Source organism: Pristiophorus japonicus, chromosome 13 (assembly GCF_044704955.1).
Source record: "Pristiophorus japonicus isolate sPriJap1 chromosome 13, sPriJap1.hap1, whole genome shotgun sequence".
Classification (NCBI taxonomy): domain Eukaryota; kingdom Metazoa; phylum Chordata; class Chondrichthyes; family Pristiophoridae; genus Pristiophorus; species Pristiophorus japonicus.
Window position 1 is genome coordinate 120,697,701 of NC_091989.1, and position 21,785 is coordinate 120,719,485.

General features: G+C 40.8%; 1 protein-coding gene across 1 annotated transcript in view; it reads right to left on the reverse strand.

The window, feature by feature from the left end:
- Positions 1 to 21,785, reverse strand: part of pard6a (par-6 family cell polarity regulator alpha) — a 123,600-nt gene that overhangs the window by 100,312 nt on the left and 1,503 nt on the right. The window lies entirely within an intron of this gene.

Genomic DNA, 21,785 nt, shown 5'->3' on the forward strand with positions numbered 1-21,785 from the left:
CAAGAAACCCACCACTATCCTTCCAGTCATCATCAGGATCATAATCAGATTGCCCATCGGAAACTAAATATTTGCATTGTCCATAAAAACCACCACTCACATCCAGTCACCTGCAACTAAAAGTAGTTTAGAGAGAGTAATTTGGAGTTATGTATAATTAGAGGCTTTTCCCTTTAAAATCAACATCATTTCTTCAGCCAATAATGAAGGAATCTCTTTTCATGTTATGAGTATTTATATTGGAATGACTCAATTGATTTGGAGTTACAATAGACTGTAAAACCACAGCACTCTAATGCTTAGACCACACAATATTTTTTGGATTCAGGTAATTTTCTCCACTTGTGTGACGTAGAAGATCACAATGTACAGATGAGCCTCCTGAGAATTGAGTCAATAATGGGAGGAGATCATCACCTTCAGTGACATTTGTTACAATAGTTAAAATGACAATTTGAATCACAGTTTTAGGCCCTACCCAAAAAAAGTGTTCAAGTTTCTAAATGTCACAAACAATTTAAATAAAAGCATTGCTTTCTCAGTAACTGACTGTGGTTGTCACTAGGTGAAGTAATTAATACTATTATTCTTAAACAAAATTTGGCAATAGAACAAGAGCACGTGCTTAATAAAGGGTGCAGTTACACAAGGTCAGTGCTGGTGCAAAGCAGGTCAGCTTAGCGCCAATACTAAACTTGTATAAATGTAAAAGATGTTATGGTCTAACTTGAATGTAAAGCTAAGCATAGATACATTCCTCCGGGTACTTTAACTCAATTTAGTTCATGTGCCATTTACAACACAAGTGTTGTGCCTTGGTTAGCTCAAGACTCAACAATTCCAATACTCATGGCCAGCATCCCATCTTGCACCCACCCCGTAACCTCGAGCTCATCCAAAACTCTGCTTCCTGCATCCGAACTTGCATCGTCCCCATCACCTCTGTGCTCCCTGGTCGCAATTCAAATCCCTCCATGGCCTCGCCCCTCACATCTGTTACCTCCTCCAACCCCACAACCCTCCAAGATTAGCTGCATGTTTTTTTTAAAAAAAGCACAGTATCCTTCCCAAACATGGTTTAACAAAATTTCTAGTTCACAGGGGTTAGTTACCTATGTTTTGTGAATTGGCTTCGCATTAGTGTTGATATACAAAGTTCTTATTGTAAATTGCAGCCTGTGTTTGATGTATAAATTTCACTATTATTTGTCAGACATCGATGTGATTTCATGGCTAACTGATGTATCTGAAAATGTCCGGTGACTTTTTCTAAAGCTGCAAAATGTGACCAAAGAAAAATATAATGGAAAATCAAAATTTTCTTCAAATAACTTAACGTGCGATCAGTTTACATTTGAGAAAGCACCTCTTGGCACTCTGCCACCGAAGACGAGTGCCAGCTCATTTAGTATACAGGGTAGTTGGAATAGGACTGTTTGTAGTGATGCTACATCATTGCAGCACAAGTCAGACTGGCAAGTTACAGAAACTATCCTAATTTGATTTCAAGTTTAAGCAATTCAGTAATTCCGGTTGGTATATTTAGCATAAAATATCAGATGTATAAATAAAATAAATAAAAAATAAATAAAATAAAAGACACAATTATAGCTCCAAGTGGTATAACAGTGTACCCTTAATAATCCAGTCAGTTCTGAGATAATAAATTGAACTTTTAATTATTTTAATTAAGCAATGAAAACAACATACCAACTAGTGCAAAAAAAAATTTGAGTTGAGCAATTCTAAATGGAATGGATCAAGTTCCAGGTGCCAAGTTAGCTGACTGCAAACAAGACAGCATTGGCCTCAATACTGCCAAGTCAAGAGGTACAGGGTGAAAAATGCTGAGATTCTCATCCGGGTTCACGATGCACTGACCCCCTACTGGAAGCATACATGAATATCAGAAGGGTGCAGACAGTTGAGTGAAGGACTAGAGTTGGCTGCATCTATATCCTAACAGAAAATGGAATATGCAAAACTTTGTGCAGTTATGCATGCATTACAACTGAAGGTACTGTACATCTTGGTTAAAATTATTTGACATTTAATTGTCAGGTAAAATTGTAAACTTTGATAAGATAAGTCAATAAAGCAATTCTATTTTTGACTTGTTTGATCAAAAAGGATTAATAGGCAACCCCAGCTCTGTACACCAACACTACCTGCAGTCTCTAATTCTACACAGTGAATTAAGCTGCTGAGTCTCTGGTGCACTTTCCTGGAGGTGGTATAATGTATCAGCTATTGTTCTCATTGAGGAAGCTATCAAATGTAAATACTTAGACAGGTCAAGTGCAGATGAGATGAAGTCATGTGCCTTCTCTTCATTTAGCAAAGGACAATAAGCACCTAAAACAGCTTGCCTGCCCTCAGACAGTTATAGTCCACGAGTCCAATTCCATTTGGAAATATTGACTTGCCGTGTGAGGATTTGCTATTAGGTGAGGCATAAACATTAATGATTATAAATGAAATTGCGTGCACCCCCTCAGAGTCAGGGTTAAATTATTGTTCAAGAACTCTGGACTAACCCATCATGTGCACTAAACACTCAATAAGGATGTCATTTCAGAAAGCATAATTAATCTTGTCATGATGGCAGGATTGCTACTTAACAGGAAATGATCACCCTCTGCTTGGAGAGTCAAAACAGCTAACACTGATCTCCGATCGCAGGAGATGTGGAAGTGGATACATTCAATGTTTGGTCTTTTCTAGAATGTCAGGGGTTCTTTTATAAAAAAAAAAAGAGTATTTTTAACAAGATAAGTTAGAAAGCTAGATTTGGCAATTGTTAAACAAATCCAAGAGTAACTGGCTAAATTTATATAGCTTTTTAGCTAAATAACAAAGTTTTCATGACTGGAAATAAAACCATTTTTGATATGGAATTGGCTGTTTTAAGATGAAGTATTTACATCTTGTCATTTTCAAATTCTACATGAGCTTCATACACGAGTTTTATTTACAACTCCCAAGAGCTTTGTTAGTTAACATTAGTGAACAACTTGCATAGCACCTTTAATGCTTTTCTAATTTAAAAGGCACTATATAAATGGAAGTCATTCAATGCATACCAGCCAGTGTGTAAAAAAAAAAGAGAATGGAAATGGATGTTGCTTGAGGGGGCAACCCAGTCTGTAAAAATTACATCATGATGCATATATTTGGTACCAGCTAAGATTTCCTACATTCACCACAAGCCAACAGCACACCTTTGGCCCACATATAGCTTTGCAAAACACTGGCAAATCAGTGACATTTCAAAGTGCACACCTTGCACACAATCCTATTTTAGCACCTTTCCATTTCCTGTTTAATGGAATGTAGTTTAGCCTCTGGCTAGAGGGCAACAATTCTCCCGCAAAAGGATTATATGCATGACACAAAAGGGCAAGTATTTACATTCTAAATAGTGAAACTGTGAAGTCATACTGATGCGATAACCACAGCTGGAAAACTGCATTTTCTGTACCAAGGTGACTCCCAACCCAACAGAATTTTACACTACAAGGGCAATCATGAGCCCACTGCCTCGGTAGCTCCTTAACAATGAAAAGTAAAACTAATACTGATAGAAGGCAAGCTCATAAGATACCTAGGAGGTACTATATAGCTGTATTCACAAGGGGAAAGAAATTGGATCAAATTAAAAATAAACTAGTTTGCCTTCCTCCCCTATTAGTGGGTGGGATGAAATTTGAGGGTTGGTGGGACAACACAGGACAAATTCTAAATACACAAGAGGTTGGAAAAGCTGGGGTTGATGGTGCAGTGTCGGAGTGCATCTAAATTAACTTGGAGTGATACAAGCAGTAATAAGCAGTGATGTTTAATGAAAAATAACACACATCTACAGATAAATAGATCTCCCTCAGAGCATTGCTCAAACATTTAAAAACAAAATTGTACAACTTTTTGCAAAATATTCTGTTCTCTCCACATGCTGACTGACTTGCTGAGAGTCACCAACATTTTCTGTTTAGGACTGTTGAGGGTTAGTTTCTCTCCCCTTCCCCTCAAACCAAAATCTCGCTGAAAAATAAACCACTAAAGAACTGACCATTCATGAAAACCTCATCCCATGGACACTGGGGACAATCTTGTAATTCATACTTCCTGATTACCACTCTATACCAGTCACCTTTCATACAGGACTTTTTGGCAGCCAGCAACATGAATGCTGCCATGTTTTTTTTTGGGGGGGGGGGGGGGGCAGGCAGGGTTTGCTGTAGGAATTAATATTTCCTACATCATACATTCTGAAATATGCAAGATTACTAATATAAAAGATGGAGTAGCAAATTTTAGTTCTAATAAAACCATTCTTTACATATTTAACAGTATTAGATCACAGTACCCCAAACCAAAACAGCTTTTAAAACAGTTTACACAAAGCAATGCTAAAGTTACTTCTATACTATTTTTGCAGCAGTGTAGAACTGACCTGTGCAGTTACATGGTCAATGTGACAATCTAAATATCCATTTTTATTTGGTAGGGGGCTCATTTTCCTGGAAGCAAAATTGGATTGTATTCCTAATTTTCACAGTCTGTCAGGCACAATTTTTCCCCCCTCGCTTGAGCATTGATGCAATTAAATCCAGACTTGTTCCACTATAATGGTTCCTTCTGCTTCCGATATATCCTTAACCAGCAAAAATTAACCATCTAAATTTTGCAGCTAGCAATTTGAAACAGCATGTCAGCATTAGTTGGTTGCCAGCTGCTCATTGATTCCTGGATCCAATTCATATTAAGTGTGTCAGTACAAGTCAGGCTTTCGGTAGGCTGACAATGAAGGTCCATAGGCTGAAATCCATTTCACATGTGCCAAAACCTAGATCCTGGCAAGAACTGGCACCCTCTTTCCTTTGATGTGTTTCAACACCACCACCAGTTTGGGGGGGGGATGGATATTCCACATTATCTTGTTAATTAATCTGCTCGGATTAAAGACAGACAATCAGAATCTCATTAGAAATTCTCCAGAGGCAACACAAATTTTACCCACCACAAAAAAAAAGTGGATATATTCCATTACTATTTCACTCAACCAAAACTCTACAGTGCCACTACCAAAAGTTTCACCATCTTGCCAAGACGTATCGAATGCCATTATATACCACAATGACAGTATACTACCAGCTTCCAATTCCCATAAAATCTCTCAAGGGCACGTCAATTACATCAACTGTTTGACAATTCCACAAAACTGGTACAAAGATCCAATATACATGCACAATGTCAAATCTGTGCCAAGATTGGTTCGAATTGAAACATTTTTATTTAGGTAAATTAGTTTGGAATAATATGAATTTTACTAGTACAATCAACATTTTGTAGTAACAGAACACAATGAGCTTAGACTAGTCTAATTTATGTAGAAACCAGCAATGACTCATTCATTCCAGCATGAATTATTTTGTGACTGATAGGAACCATAAAACTGCTCTTACAGAACAGATTTCAGCATGCCATTAATCCTCAAATTGTAATACAAGGGCATGATAGTATCACAAAGGACTAATAGTGCCAGAGGATTGGCAGGTAGCTAACATAATACCTATGGACTGGAGGGTAGCTAATGTAACTCCACTTTTTTTTTAAAAAAAGGAGGGGGAAAGAGAGAGAAATAAGGGAATTATCAACCGGTCAGCCGGACATCGGTGGGTGGGGAAAATGTTGGAATCAATTATTAAAGATGTAATAGCAGTGCATTTGGAAAGCAGTGACAGGATCAGTCCAAGTCAGCATGGATTTATGAAAGGGAAATCATGTTGACAAATATCTTCTAGAATTTTGTGAGGATGCAACTTGTAGAGTGGACAAGGAAGCGCCAGTAGATTTTCGACAAGGTCCCACATAAGAGATCAGTGTGCAAAATTCAAGCACATGGTATTAGGGGTAATGTACTGATGTGGATAGAGAACTGGTTGGTAGACAGGAAGCAGAGAGTAGGAATAAACGGAGCCTTTTCAGAATGGCAGACAGTGACTAGTGGGGTACCGCAAGGTTCAGTGCTGGGACCCCAGCTATTTACAATATACATTAATGATTTAGACAAAGGAATTGAATGTAATATCTCCAAGTTTGCAGATGACACTAAGCTGGGTGGCAGTGTGAGCTGTGAGGAGGATGCCAAGAAGCTGCAGGGTGACTTGGACAGGTTAGGTGAGTGGGCAAATACATGGCAGATGCAGTATAATGTGGATAAATATGAGGTTATCCACTTTGGTGGTAAAAACAGGAGGGCTGATTATCTGAATGGTGACAGATTGGTAAAGGGGGAGGTGCAACGAGACCTGGGTGTCATGATACATCAGTCATTGAAGGTTGGCATACAGGTGCAGTAGGCGGTGAAGAGGCAAATGGCATGTTGGCTTTCATAGAGAGGATTCGAGTATAGGAGCAGGGAGGTCTTACTACAGTTGTACAGAGCCTTGGTAAGGCCACATCTTGAATATGGTGTACAGTTTTGGTCTCCTAATCTGAGGAAGGACATTCTTGCTATTGAGGGAGTGCAGTGAAGGTTCACCAGACTGATTCCTGGGATAACAGGACTGACACATGAAGAAAGACTGGATCGACTAGGCTTATATTCACTGGGATTTAGAAGAATAATGAGGGGGGAATCTCATAGAAACATGTAAAATTGATGAGTTTAGACAGGTTAGACGCAGGAAGAATGTTCCCGATGTTGGGGAAGTCCAGAACCGGGGTCACAATCTAAGGATAAGGGGTAAGCCATTTAGGACCAAGATGAGGAGAAACTTCTTCACTCAGAGTTGTGGCCATGTGGAATTCTCTACCACAGAAAGTTGTTGGGGCCAGTTCATTAGATATATTCAAAAGGGAGTTAGATGTGGCCCTCACAGCTAAAAGGGATGCAGGGGTATGGAGAGAAAGCAGGAATGGGGTACTGAAATGCATGATCAGCCACGATCATATTGAATGGTGGTGCAGGCTCGAAGGGCTGAATGGTCTACTCCTGCACATATTTTCTATGTTTCTATATTTAAGAACGGAGATAGAATATGTCCAGGGAACTATAGACTAGTCAGCTTATCAGTGGTAGGAAGAAATAATGGAATCCCTACTAGAGAGAAAAGAGAAGAACATCTCAAAGCCGAAAATATAATGAGAGTCAGCATATATTTCAAAAAGGGAAAGTCTTGCTTGACCAACCTCATTGAATTTTTGAGAAGGTAACAGAATAGACAAGGATAATTCAGTAGATGAAATGTATCCAGATTTTCAAAAGGACTTTGATAAGGTACCATGTAATAGATTACTGAATAAGGTCAGAGAATGTGATGTCAAGGGACAAGTAGCAGAATGGTTAGCTAGCTGGCTTCAAGACAGAAAGCATAAAGCATAGAGTAGGGGTAAAGGGTCGCAATTCACAGTGGCAGAAACCGGGTAGTGATGTTCCACAAGGATCAGTGCTACAACCACGGTTGTTCACAATTTATATTAACGATTTAGACTTTGGAATGAAAAACACAATTTCTAAATTTGCAGATGACACCAAATTGGGGGGGGAAGAATAGTTAATACGAAGGAGGACAGCAACAAATTACAAGAAGACATTAACGAACTTGCAGAATGCGCATATAATTGGCAAATGAATTTCAACACATAAATGTGAGGTTTTACATTTTGGTAGGAAGAATAGGGAGGTCACTTAAGTACTTGGAGGGCAAGAGTCTGGGTGGGTTAGAGAAGCAAAGGGGAGGCTAGATAAGCATGAGGGGGAAAGGAAGAGAGAGTTTATGCTGAGATTCAGATGAGGAAAGACAAGGAAGCTCAAGTAGAGCATAAACAAACATTGACATGGACTGGTTGGGCTGAATGGCCTGCTTGTGTGCCGTATACCCTATGCAATGCTATATAATCGTCTCTTCTCATTAGGTAAAACACATATTTTTGTGGACTATCACTAGCCAATTAGATTTGATGCCTTTGGTATTTACCTGCTAAAACATACAGAATTTGCTTCACAAGTCAATGTGCTGTGGATGTCAGTCTATTTCCAGGCCTGCCCTATATTATTATGGGGATGCTATCTTAAAAAAATAGGATGCAAGAAAATAGGATTTGAAAGACTACATTTGATGGTAAATAGGATTAGGATTCTTGCTAAACTCCCCAGTTTATGCATACAGAGTTGTGAAAACCAGAGACCTGCACAATGTTGCACAGTAGCCAGCCTCCAAAGCAAAAGTGGATGCAGATGGCAAAGTAAATTTGGTAGAGTACAACATGTAGGTCACTCATATCCATTGGAGTACATAGAAACAGAAATTTACAGCGCAGAAGGCGGCCATTTCAGCCCATCGTGGCCACGCCAGTCGACAGAGCCGCACGACTCCTGGTCAACAGCCTTGAAGGTTACATATAAACCAATGAACAATGACGGAAAGGCAAAGAGCACCCAGCCCAACTCACACAACTGCAAAACCCCTTGTACTGAAACATTCTACACTCCGCCCCAACAGGAGCCAAGTAATCTCCTGGGAGGTGCAAAAACCTGATAAAACCCAGGCCAATTTAGAGAGAAAGAAAATCTGGGAAAATTCCTCTCCGACCCATTCAGGCGATCAAAACTAGTCCAAGAGATCACCCTAGCCATATTAGATTCCCTGCAGTACTTACCATTATATCTGCACCGGCCAACAAAAGGTAATCCAGTCTAATCCCAATTACCAGCTCTGGGTCCATAACCCTGCAGGTTACTGCACACTAAGTGCCCATCCAATCTTCTCAAAAGTGGCGAGGGTTTCTGCATCCACCACTCAAGTTCCAGATCCCCACAACCCTCTGCGTAAAGTCGTCCTCCCTCAAATCCCCTCTAAACCTTCCAACCACCTTAAAAACTATGCCCCCTCGTAATAGAGCCCTCCACCAATGTAAATAAGCCCTTACTACCCATTACGTCCAGGCCGCTCAATATTTTGTACATCTCAATGAGGTCTCCTCTCAACCGCCTCTATTCCAATGAGAACAAATCCAGCCTATCCAATCTGTCCTCATAACTAAGATTCTCCATTCCAGGCAGCATCCTAGTAAATCTCCTCTGCACCCTCTAGTGCAATCACGTCCTTCCTATAATACGGCAACACAGTACTCCAGCTGTGGCCTAATCAAAGTATTATACAATTTAAGCATAACCTCCCTGCTCTTATATTCTATGCCTCGGCCAATAAAAGCAAGCATTCCGTATGCCTTCTTAATCACCTTATCCAGCTGGCCTGCTACTTTCAGGGATCTGCGGACAAGCACTCCAAGGTCCCTTTGTCCATCTACACTATTAAATGGCCTACCGCTTAATGTGTATACCCTTTCCTTATTAGCCCTCCCCAAAGTGCATCACCTCACACTTCTGAATTAAATTCCATTTACCACTACTCTGCCCACCTGACCAGTAGATTGATATTATCCTACAGCCCCTGATGTTCCTCTTCATTATCAACCACACAGCCAATTTTAGTGTCATCTGCAAACTTCTTAATCATACTCCCTATATTCAAATCTAAATCATTAATATATACCACAAAAAGCAAGGGACCCAGTACGGAGCTCTGCAGAACCCCACGAGAAACATCCTTCTAGGTCACATATACATCCATCAACCATTACCCTTTGCTTCCTACCTCTAAGCCAATTTTAGATCCAACTTGTCATTTTGCCCTGGATCCCATGGGCTTTAACCTTCGTGACCAGTCTACCATGTGGGACCTTATCAAAAGCTTTGCTAAAATCCATATACACTACATTGTACGCACTACCCTCATTGACCCTCTGGTATCGCCTCAAAAATTCAATCGGTTAGTCAAACACGATCTTCCCTTAACAAGTCCGTGCTGACTGCCCCTAATTAATCCTCGCCTTTCCAAATGTAGATTTAGCCTGTCTGAAGATTTTTTGTAATAATTTTCCCACCACTGAGGTTAGGCTGACAGGCTTGTAATTATTCAGCCTAACCCTTTCTCCCTTCTTAAACAGTCCTCCAATCCTCTGGCACCATGCCCAAATCCAAAGAGGACTGGAAAATGACGGTCAAGGCCTCTGCTATTTCCTCTTACTTCGCTCAACAGCCTGGGATGCATTTCATCCGGGCCTGGGAACTTATCTACTTTGAAAGCTGCTAAACCCCTTAATACTTCCTCTCACTATTTATTTCATCCAGAAAATCACACTCCTCCCTGATAGCAGTATCTGCATTGCCCCTTTCCTTTGTGAAAACAGATGCAAAGTATTCGTTAAGAACCTTAGCAATATCTTCCGCCCCCACACAAAGATTACCCTCATGGTCTCTTAACAGGCCCTACCCCTTTACTCATTTATAGAATATCGTAGGTTTTTCCTTAATTTTACTAGCCAAGAATTTCTCGAGTCTCCTGTAACCCAAGCTCTACCATAAAAGTTCCTGGTGTTAATAAATTCACATTCATTTAGCTTCTGTATTTACACAGGATTCATCCAGCTTAGAACAGAGTCAACTATACAAAACAATGCTTCACCGAAGAGAGCCATTTTATGTTTAACGAATTTGTTTGAATACAAAAAGCAAAATTCATCTGGGATTTAAAATATTCTTAACATCTCCAGTTGAGCCTGTTCCACCAGTCAGATCATGACAGTTCTGTACCTCAATTTCATTTACCCGACTTTGCTTCATATCCCTCAAAAATTCCAACTAACCCAGCATCCACAGCCTTGAGAGAGAGAGAGAGAGAGAGAGAGAGAGAGAGAGAGAGAGAGGAGAAAGATCCAAATTTCCACTACCCTTTATGTGGGAAAGCACTTCCCAATTTCATTTTGAAATGACTGTGCTCTAATTTTAAGATTATGCTCCCATATCATTGACAACATATTTATAGAACGCCTCCAACTTAGTAAAACGTCCCACAATGTTTCTCAAGACAAATATCTATCTACCCAATCAAATTTATCTATCATTCTAAACATCTCTAGAGCACTCTTCAACATTCTAAGCTCAAGGGAATACAAACCAAGTTTTAAACAATCTGTCCTTAATTAGCCTGGTATCATTCTTTTGATTATGCACTGCAACTTCTATACATCTTTCAGAGCTGCAGTACCCAAATCTGAATGCAGTTCTCTAGATGGGGTCTGACAAAGGCTCTGTATAATTGAAGTATGATGATTCACTTATGCATTCCAACCTCAACTTAGTATCATCTGCAAACTTGGATTTCTAACACTATTGCTTCATCCAACTCATTAATCCTCATTTTTGAATTACAATCCCCTTGAGATATAGGCCAAACTCCATTGGACTTTGATTATTTTTTGTAACTGCAGTAGCTTTTAGTGATGTGTACATGAACATCCCTTTGTTCATATATCCTTTGCTCCTCCTAGTCTATTGCCATTAATATTCTGATTGGTCAGTTCCAAAGTGGATTACCTCACATTGAACTCAGTCTACCATAGTTTTGCCTACTTAGTCTGTTTATGTCCCATTGTAACTTCTTGCTCCCATTCACACAACGTACTGTGCCTCCCAACTTGGTGTCATCTGCAAACCTAGATATACAACTCATTAATATGCATCATGAAAAGATGAAAAGCTAGACCCCTATACAGATTTCTGGGGGAGCACCACTCATCACATCTCACCAGAAAACAATTTATCCCTACTTTGGCCTCCCAAGCCATGTCACAATGTAACTTTCAATATTTACTCAGTCTAGCATGGAACCTTATCAAATGTCTTCTGGAAAGTCCATAGACAACATCTGTTGACACAAGAACATTAAAAAAATAGGAGCGGTAGGCCATTTGGCCCCTTGAGCCTGCTCCGCCATTCAATAAGATCATGGCTGATCTGATCATGGACTCAGCTCCATTTCCATGCCCACTCCCCATAACCCTTTACTCCCTTATCGCTCAAAAATCTGTATCTCTGCCTTCAATGACCCAGCCCCCACAGCACTCTAGGGCAGAGAATTTCTTAGATTTACAACCCTCAGAGGAAATTCGTCCTCATCTCAGTTTTAAATGGGCGACTTCGTATTCTAAGACTATGTCCCCTAGTTTTGGTTCCCCCCCCCACCCCCCCACCCCCGAGTGGAAATATTCTGTCTGCATCCACTTTGTCGAGGCCCCTCATTATTTTATATGTTTCAATGAGATCACCTCTCATTCTTCTGAACTCCAATGTGTATAGGCCCAACCTTTTCTCATAAGTCAACCCCCTCATCTCCAGAATCAACCTAGTGAACCTTCTCTGAACAGCCTCCAATGCAAGTATATCCTTCCTTAAATACAGAGACCAAAACTGTACACCGTACTCCAGGTGTGGCCTCACCAATACCTTGTAGAGTTATAGCAGGACTTCTCTGCTTTTATATTCAATCCCTTTGCAATGAAGGCCAACATTCTATTTGCCTTCCTGATTACTTGCTGTACCTGCATACTAACTGTTTCATGCACTCCCCTATCCATCACGCTAGTGACCGCCTGAATAAAATTCAACTATAATTAGTCAGTAAGACATGACCTACCCTTCACAACTCTCAAGGTGCAGTGTAACTTGAAGTTGCTTTTATATTGGGATAAGTGCCATGCTAATGCAGTCAGCATCCCCAAAGTAATCTTGTCAGATTTGCCAAGATCAGCATCTTAAAGACTTGCTTTAAAAAAAAAATAAAGTCTTGCCAGCAGTCAGTCTTAGCAAAGTTGACATATAAAAACAGAAAATGCTGTAAATCTCAGCAGGTCAGGCAGCATCTGTGGCGAGAAAGCAGAGTTAATGTTTCGGGTCGATGGCCCTTCGTCAGAACTGGAGTGTTCGGAAAGAACAGATTCTTAAGCATTGAAAGGGGGAGGGGAAGAACAAAGAACAAAGGGGAAGGTCTGCAATAGGTTGGAAAACAGGAGAGATGAGACACAAAAAGGGATGATGGCCCAAATTCAAATGATAATGCCAGGAGTTAGAAAAACATTAGTCAGTCAAGATAGGGTGTGAATGGTGGTGCCATTAGAGACAAGGAGAAGGAAAAAAAAAGGGAGCGAGAGCAGCTCTGAAGTGGGGGAAGGGAGCCAAAGTTTGGCAGCAGTTACACTCAAATTGTTGAACTCAATGTTGAGTCCAGAAGGCTGTAAAGTGCCTAAACGAAAGATGAAGTGCTGTTCCTCGAGCTTGTGTTGAGCTTCGTTGGAACAGTGTAGGAGACCGAGGACAGAGGGGTCAGAGTGGGAATGGAGTGGAGAATTAAAGGTGACCGGAAGCTCAGTCACACTTGTGGACTGAACGAAGGTGCTCCGCAAAGCTTGATCTCCCCAATGTAGAGGAGACCACATTATGAGCAGCAAATACAGTGTACTAAATTGAAAAGAATTACAAGTAAATCACTTTCACCTGGAAGTAGTAATTGGGGCCCTGTATAGTGGGAAAGGGAGGAGGTAAAAGGGCAGGTGTTGCATCTCCTGCATTTGCACAAAAAGGTGCTGTGGGAAGGGGAGGGGGTGACTGCAGAATGGACCAGGGTGTCATGGAGGGAGTGGTCCCTTCAGAATGCTGAGAGGGGAAGATGTGATTGATGGTGGGATCATGCTGGAGGTGGCGGAAATGGCAAAAAGGATGATCCGCTGAACATGGAGGCTGGTGGGGTGAAAGGCGTGGACAAGGGGAACCCAGTCATGGTTCTGGGAGGAAGGAGAAGGGGTGAGAGCAGAGGTGTGGGAAATAGAACGGACATGTTTGGGTCTGCCAATGTCTGCACAAGACCCATGCATATGGATCCAGTAGCACCAACACCGCTCAGGATAAAAGCAGCTCTGGTCTGCCTGACTCCTAACCATGAAAAGAAACCCTACCCTGGAGATTACAGCAGTCAAGTAGAGAAATTCTACAAGGGACTTGCACTCCCAAACGTAAACCTAACGAACAGATTTTCTGCATGTGGTTTTGAAGCAATTGTACGTACAGCACAGCCATCCCTTCACTTAGGAAAGGACGTTACAAGATCTCAAGACTTGCTTGACAATTATCACAGACATGGGTCTTTCATCCCCCCCCACCAACCACATATTGAATTAGCTAAAATATCAGTTTATCGATAAACCAATTGGAACCGGTTTTACAGCTCAGTTGAAATATTTGCCGAGATAATAGGAATTAGACACCTCAGATCACTTTTCCCAGTTCTGACGAAAAGGTCAGCAAGTTGAAATGTTAACTTGGTTTCCCTCTCCACAGATGCTGTCTGACCTGCTGGGTATTTCCAGCATTTTGTGTTTTTACTTCAGATCACTTCTCAGTCAGAATTCAACAATACAACTTTTATGCAGTAGCTCAGAAGGTAGTTTACACTAAACTGATCTTGCATAATATTGTAGTGCTCCAAGCCAACTACAGCACACAAAATGAGTTAAAAAAACATTTGACTCTTCAAATTTGAAGACATGATAAAAATCCACACGAGTTAAGTGCAACAGATATGCTGAAGTTAGATGAATCAATTGTCCATCTAATATCCAAGAGAAATAAAGACACACAAATTAACATCTACCCTAGAAATGCCAACACATTGTGCAAAAATGCAAAGTGGGGATGCGATCTTAAGATACCAATAGATGACTCAGGAGTTCATTCAGTGAGTAACTGGACCCTAGAAATCAAGGTCCCACATTCAGGTGAACAAAAAGCAAAACACAGCAGATGCTGGAAATCCAAAAGAAAATCCTGATAAGAGCTCTCCAATAGCATTAGTATTATTCAACTAGCTTAATGCATATATGGTCTCTAATATATACCAATTTCACTGGTCTGCCTGCCCATTAGATCAACTAAATCAAATCCTGTCACTTCAGTGCGGGTAAGTGATATAATTTACAAGCCGCTCATGATCATGTAGTGTATCGGGTAGCATTTACATGGACAGTTTTACAACAATAGCAGTATATTTAAAACATACTCCACACAGTCAGAGTTTTATGTACAAAGCGTTGGCAGGAAGGGTTGAGAAATCTGTTTGTGGACACAAAGGAATCACATTGTGGAACACTAACCCTCATTGACAGGTCAGCAAATCCAAATAAACCTCTAAATCCAGCAAGAGACCAACTACTTACACAGCAAGTGATGTCAAAATTTACACTGTGCTCCATTAAAACCTCCATGTAAGCAGATCTTTTGCTTCCCACTTGCAAATGTACCTCAAATAGAAGGGTTAACCACCAAATTTGCTAGTTTAAAAATAATTACTGATTAATTAGTTGACCAGCAGCGACATTCCTAAAACACTGACCCAAGAGACCAGACTCGGAATACAAGCCATGATTTACATTCATACTCTATTTTCTCCTGGAGGAAACGTGTCATTCTTGGCCAAACAGTTGTAAGGAAGTGAGAAACTGGTGGACGTGGTCTCCTGTTGCAAGAACCAAAGGGTGACATTAACCAGTTCTATGGACCTGTCCATGCATTGGACAGTTCAAATTTGGTCATTCATCTAGGTTGTAAATTGGCTCGGGGGGGGGGGGGGAGAAAGAGGGAGGAAAGAGGATACAAGCATTGCTACATTTAATCCTGTAGACAAGAAAGTCAGCTGAACACAATGAATCATTTTGCTGACCAGAATTTGATGTATACAGCATTGCTACCAGCTAGCTAATTGAAGTACTATAAAAGACAGAGTCCTATCCACTTTTAAAAGGTCAGAGGTCACCAAGCTAGTGGCACATTGCATCAGCAAGCATTCAATTTGATCGCCTACATTTCCTAAAAGCTAGAGACAATTGCTTCGTGACTGTGGCTGACTGCTACACTTCGCAATTTACTCCTTATTCCAGAAATAGATCAATAATTTGCATTTATATGGCATCTATTGACACAGTAATAGAAAAAAATCCCAAAGCACTTTACACAATAAATCAGCAAGCTACATTAATGAACCCAGATCCATTATTTATTTAATTGTTCCAACTTGCTATGATTTCCCAAATTGTGCCAAACATCTTGTAAATGTTACACTTTAGCTCTCATTAAATTTGCCCAAAAATGCATCATAATAAACTTTTCCAACAAGTAAAAGGAAAAGCTATGATTTTAATGGAAGTTATTAAACACTATCTAGGATTTAGTCACCATGACACAAACACAGTATTAAAATGGTAAAAGTGGGTACAGCTGAAGCCAACTAGAACATTTATATAAAACTACTCATTTAAAAAGAATGTCTGAGGATTTCACAAGGTGGTGAACATGGAGCAGGAAAGCTCACATAGATGGATGGTGTATGAACTTGACAGTAGTGATTTATTGTGGTACAGGTAGCATTTTGGCATCACCACTGGTACTCCATGTGGAGGTTTTGGACTGACGAAGAATACTGGGGTACAGCTGCAGTAGTTCTGTTTTCCCAAAAAACTTGCAAGCCCAGGTTTAAGGGGAAGTGTGTTAGATGCAACTGTTTAGAATTGAGAAGCCCTGTTCACTCCACATTTAAAATTGAAAATACAGCCTGCAGAACAAGGGGTAGGGGCTGGTAAGGACAGTATTTTTTGCCATTTTCTTTTGTTTGCAAGGTTTACATGGTTAATATACCTTTTTAAAAGACATTTGCTGTGAAGGCACATTAAACTCCAGTTTACTCATTCAAGTCAACATTTGTTCTCCTTGGCTTTTCTAATTGCATGATCACATGGGGGGTGGGGGCTCATTACTCACCTAGTTAGCACAACCATGTTAATACATAGAAACCAATGACCTTCAAGTTAACCCTTTCTAGCCAGTTTTGCATTGTCCCAGAAAATCCTCAATATATATACTTCAGATAGTAGAAACCAGTCCACAAAATTAACTCAAATCGACACTGAATACATGGATGCTGTATTGGATTTAAGAGATCTCTATTGTATATCTTTATCAGCATTGCTCATCTATAGCCAAACTTCTTGAATATCTGCCCCTGCATTCTTGAATCTTGGCTGCATGCCATTTGCTTACTTACCAGGAAAGCACTGCAACAATAAACAGTCTCATTTAAAAACAGAAAAACTACTTGTAATGTGTTAGGTTAAATCAATCAAATCATCATCAATAAGTTAACTCAGTCAGTGACTGCACCAAGTCTGACAACATTACAAAATCCATCTTCAGTCAGAGCAGCATCTTTAAATACTGTTAGAATATGGTTCAGCAGTCCTGGAAAATGGTCACATTTTACTTGTTCTGGTCATAAAGCATGAAATGTCTCCCCCAAGAGAAATATGCAAAATCTCCTCTATCCAAACAGTTGATGCTCTTGAGCCATTAAGCACCATAATGTAGTATGATATTTTCTATCCTACTCATGTCAAACCTTAATTTAAAACATTTTGTAATTGAATTTGCCTTCAGTTGTGAGTTCTGTTATTTTGACAACAGCAACAGGGCAAAGATATAAAATACAAATCATGGTTTCTAGTGGAATTGTAGCTACAACTCAAATTGACAATTGCCAATTTATTTAAACTATTATTAAAAAGGGGCACAATCACAAAAACCTGTAAATTAACCACAAAAAAACCCATTAAAAACAAACCATAATAAATCTAATTAAAATTCTACTCCCAGGGGTGATGAAGCTCTCCAGTCATGGAAGGCCTCGAACGTACCTTGGCCCTCAGAACAAGATGCCATTCAATTACCCTTAAGCATTCAAAATACCTAATTAAATGATTAAATAACCTCCACTGAGCACACACAACCACTCTCAATTTATGGGTTGCAAGGAAAATGCTCTTTCTTGGCTCGTGAAGCCACCTTGGCATATTGTTGCACACAAACTAAACATAGAGAATAGGTGTAGGAGTAGACCATTCGGCCCTTCGAGCCTGCACCGCCATGCAATATGATCATGGCTGATCATGCAACCTCAGTACCCCACCCCACTGATCCCTTTAGCCGTAAGGGCCACATCTAACTCCCTTTTGAATATGTCCAACGAACTGGACTCAAGAACTTTCTGTGGCAGAGAATGACAGGTTCACAAATCTCTGGGTGAAAAAGTTTCTCCTCATCTCGGTCCTATATGGCTTACCCCTTACTTTAGACTGTGACCCCTGGTTCTGGACTTCCCCAACATCGGGAACATTCCACCTGCATCCAACCTGTCCAGTCCCGTCAAAATTTTATGTTTCTATGAGAGCCCCTCTCATTCTTCTAAATTCAAGTGAGTATAAACCTAGCCGATCAAGTCTTTCCTCATAGGTCAGTCCTGCCATCCCAGGAATCAGTCTGGCGAACCTTCGCTGCACTCCCTCAAGCACGTCCTTCCTCAGATTACAAGACCAAAACTGCACACAATATTCAAAGTGTGGTCTCACCAAGGCCCTGTACAGCTGCAGTAAGACCTCCCTGCTCCTATACTCAAATCCTCTTGCTATGAAGGCTAACATGCCATTTGCTTTCTTCACCGCCTGCTGTACCTGCTTGCCTACCTTCAATGACTGATTTACAGAGACACCCAGGTCTCTTTGCACCTCCCTTTTTACTAATCTGTCACCATTCAGATAATAATCTGCCTGCCTGTTTATGCCACCAAAGTGGATAACCTCACACTTATCCACATTACACTGCACCTGCCATACATTTGTCCATTCACCTAACCTGTCCAAGTCCCCCTGCAGCCTTTTAGCATTCTCCTCGCAGCTCGCACTGCCACCCAGCTTAGTGTCATCTGCAAACTTGGAGATATTATCTTCAATTCCTTCGTATAAATCATTAATGTATATTGTAAATAGCTGGGGTCCCAACAGTGAACCCTGCGGCATCCAATTAGTCACTGCCTGCCATTCTGAAAAGGATCAGTTTATTCCCACTCTTTGCTTTCTGTCTGCCAACCAGTTCCCTATCCACGTCAATACATTACCCCCAATACCACGTGCCTTAATTTTGCACACTAATCTCTTGTGTGGGACCTTGTCAAAAGCCTTTTGAAAGTCCAAATACACCACATCTACTGGTTCTCCCTTATCCACTACTACTTACATCCTCAACAAATTCTAGAAGATTTGTCAAGCATGATTTCCCTTTCATAAAAATCCATGCTGACTTGGACCGATCCGGTCACTGCTTTCCAGATGCGCTGCTATTACATCTTTAATAATTGATTCCAGCATTTTCCCCACCACCGATGTCAGGCTAACCAATCTATAATTCCCAGTTTTCTCTCTCCCTCCTTTTTTTTAAAAAAAAAGTGGGGTTACATTAGCTACCCTCCAATCCAAAAGGAACTGATCCAGAGTCCATGGAATGTTGGAAAATGACCAATGCATCTATTTCCAGGGCCACTTCCTTAAGTACTCTGGGATGCAGACTATCAGGTCCTGGGGATTTATTGCCCTTCAGTCCTTTCAATTACCCGAACACCATTTCCTGAATGATGAGGATTTCCCTCAGTTCCCCCTTCTCGCTAGCCCCTCGGTCCCCTAGTATTTTCGGGAGGTTATTTGTGTCTTCCTTAGTGAAGACAGAACCAAAATATTTGTTCAATTTGTCTGCCATTTCCTTGTTCCCCATTATGAATTCACCTGATTCTGACTGCAAGGGACTAATCTTTTTCTCTTCACATATCTATAGAAGCTTTTGCAGTCAGTTTTTATGTTCCCTGCAAGCTTCCTCTCATACTCTATTTTCCCCCTCCTAATTAAACCCTTTGTCCTCCTCTGCTGAATTCTAAATTTCTACCAGTCCTCAGGTTTGCTGCTTTTTCTGGCCAATTTATATGCCTCTTCCTTGGATTCAACACTTTCCCCAATTTCCCTTGTTAGCCACCTTCCCTTTTTTATTCTTACGCCACACAGGGATGTACAATTGTTGTAGTTCATCCATGTTATATTTAAATGTCTGACATTGATACTTAAAGGGTTGACAGTGGATAGGCATTCTCCAGTCTATCCTAGCCAATTCACGTCTCATACGGTCGAAGATTCCTTTCTTTAAGTTCAGGACCCTAGTCTCTGAATTAATTGTGTCACTCTCCATCTTAAAAGAATTCTACCATATTATATTCACTCTTCCCCAAGGGACCCCGCACGACCAGATTTCTAATTAATCCTCTCTCATTACACAACACCCAGTCTAGGATAGCCTGCTCTCTAGTTGGTTCCTCGACATATTCGTCTAGAAAACTATCCCTTATACACTCCAGGAAATCCTCCTCCACAGTATTGCTACCAGTTTGGTTAGCCCAATCAATATGTAGATGAAAGTCACCCATCATAACTGCTGTACCCGTATTGCACACATCCCTAATTTCCTGTTTGATGCCATCCCCAACCTCCCTACTACTGTTTTGTGGTCTGTACACAACTCCCCTCGAACATTTTCTGCCCTTTGGTGTTTCGCAGCTCTACCCATATAGATTCCACATCATCCACGCTTATATCCTTCCTTGCTATTGCGTTAATCTCCTTTAACCAGTAATGCTACCCCACCTCCTTTTCCTTCCTGTCTTTCCTAAATGTTGAATACCCCTGGATGTTGAGTTCCCAGCCTTGGTTACTCTGGAGCCATGTCTCCGTAATCCCAATTGCATCATACTCGTTAACAGCTATCTGCGCAGTCAATTCGTCCACCTTATTACAAATGTTCCTCACATTGAGACTCAGAACCTTCAGGCTTGTTTTTTTTTTTTAAAAACTGTCCTTTTTGAATTATGTTGTAATGTGGCCCTTTTTGATTTTTGCCCTGGATTTCTCTGCCCTCCACCCGTTTGCTTCTGCCCCCTTTTTACTTCCTTCTGTCTCCCTGCATAGATTCCCATCCCCCTGCCATTTTAGTTTAAACCCTCCCCAACAGCTCTAGCAAACACTCCTCCGAGGACATCGGTTCCGGTCCTGCCCAGGTGCAGACGTCCAGTTTGTACTGGTCCCACCTCCCCCAGAACCGGTTCCAATGTTCCAGGAATTTGAATCCCTCCCCCTTGCACCATTCCTCAAGCCACATATTAATTTGAGCTATCCTGCAATTCCTACTCTGACTAGCATGTGGCACTGGTAGCAATCCTGAGATTACTACCTTTGAGGTCCTACTTTTTAAATTTAACTCCTAGCTCCCTAAATTCAGCTTGTAGGACCTCATCCCGTTTTATTACCTATATATACAATGACAGCTGGTAATCAAAGAACAACTATGTTTGTGCATACAATAACTTCTCAATTGTGCTGTTTTGGGTTTGTGTTGCATCGTTAAGGCCCAATAGGCCACACCATTAACCTACCACATTTGTTTGGAGCACATTGCCAACCACTGATCCAAGGCACTTGAAAGCTGCAAACCCCCACAGTTTTGTTCTCCACTTTTAAATATCAATATAGGGGGGGGGGGGGGGGGAGGAAGAGAGATCTTTTACAGTAATGTGTTTAATGGTTTGTAGCCCAATTTGAAGTTTTGATTTGTGTTCCATCAGCCATCTCATTCACTCTCTACAAACTCCACAATGAGCAGGAGGGGAAAGTGAAAATTTCAGTTGTGTATCAGCACATTACAAAGGCAAGAATCCTTTCTCCATGAAGACTAGTATTTAACTTTCAATATGGGGTGAGCATTTGGGTACCTTTGCAATAGCTTGGTGAGAATGGGCACAGAAGGAGCATTATTGGTTCAAAGTGCTCTCCTTAGTCTTACCAGGAACCAGCAACCCTGTACAGTCACTGCCCCAGCCTCAAAATAAAAACAAACTTCAACCCATGAAACTTAGTCAATAAATGTGACGAAGAACCGAGCGTTTAGTTCATGTCTCACAAAATCTACTTTA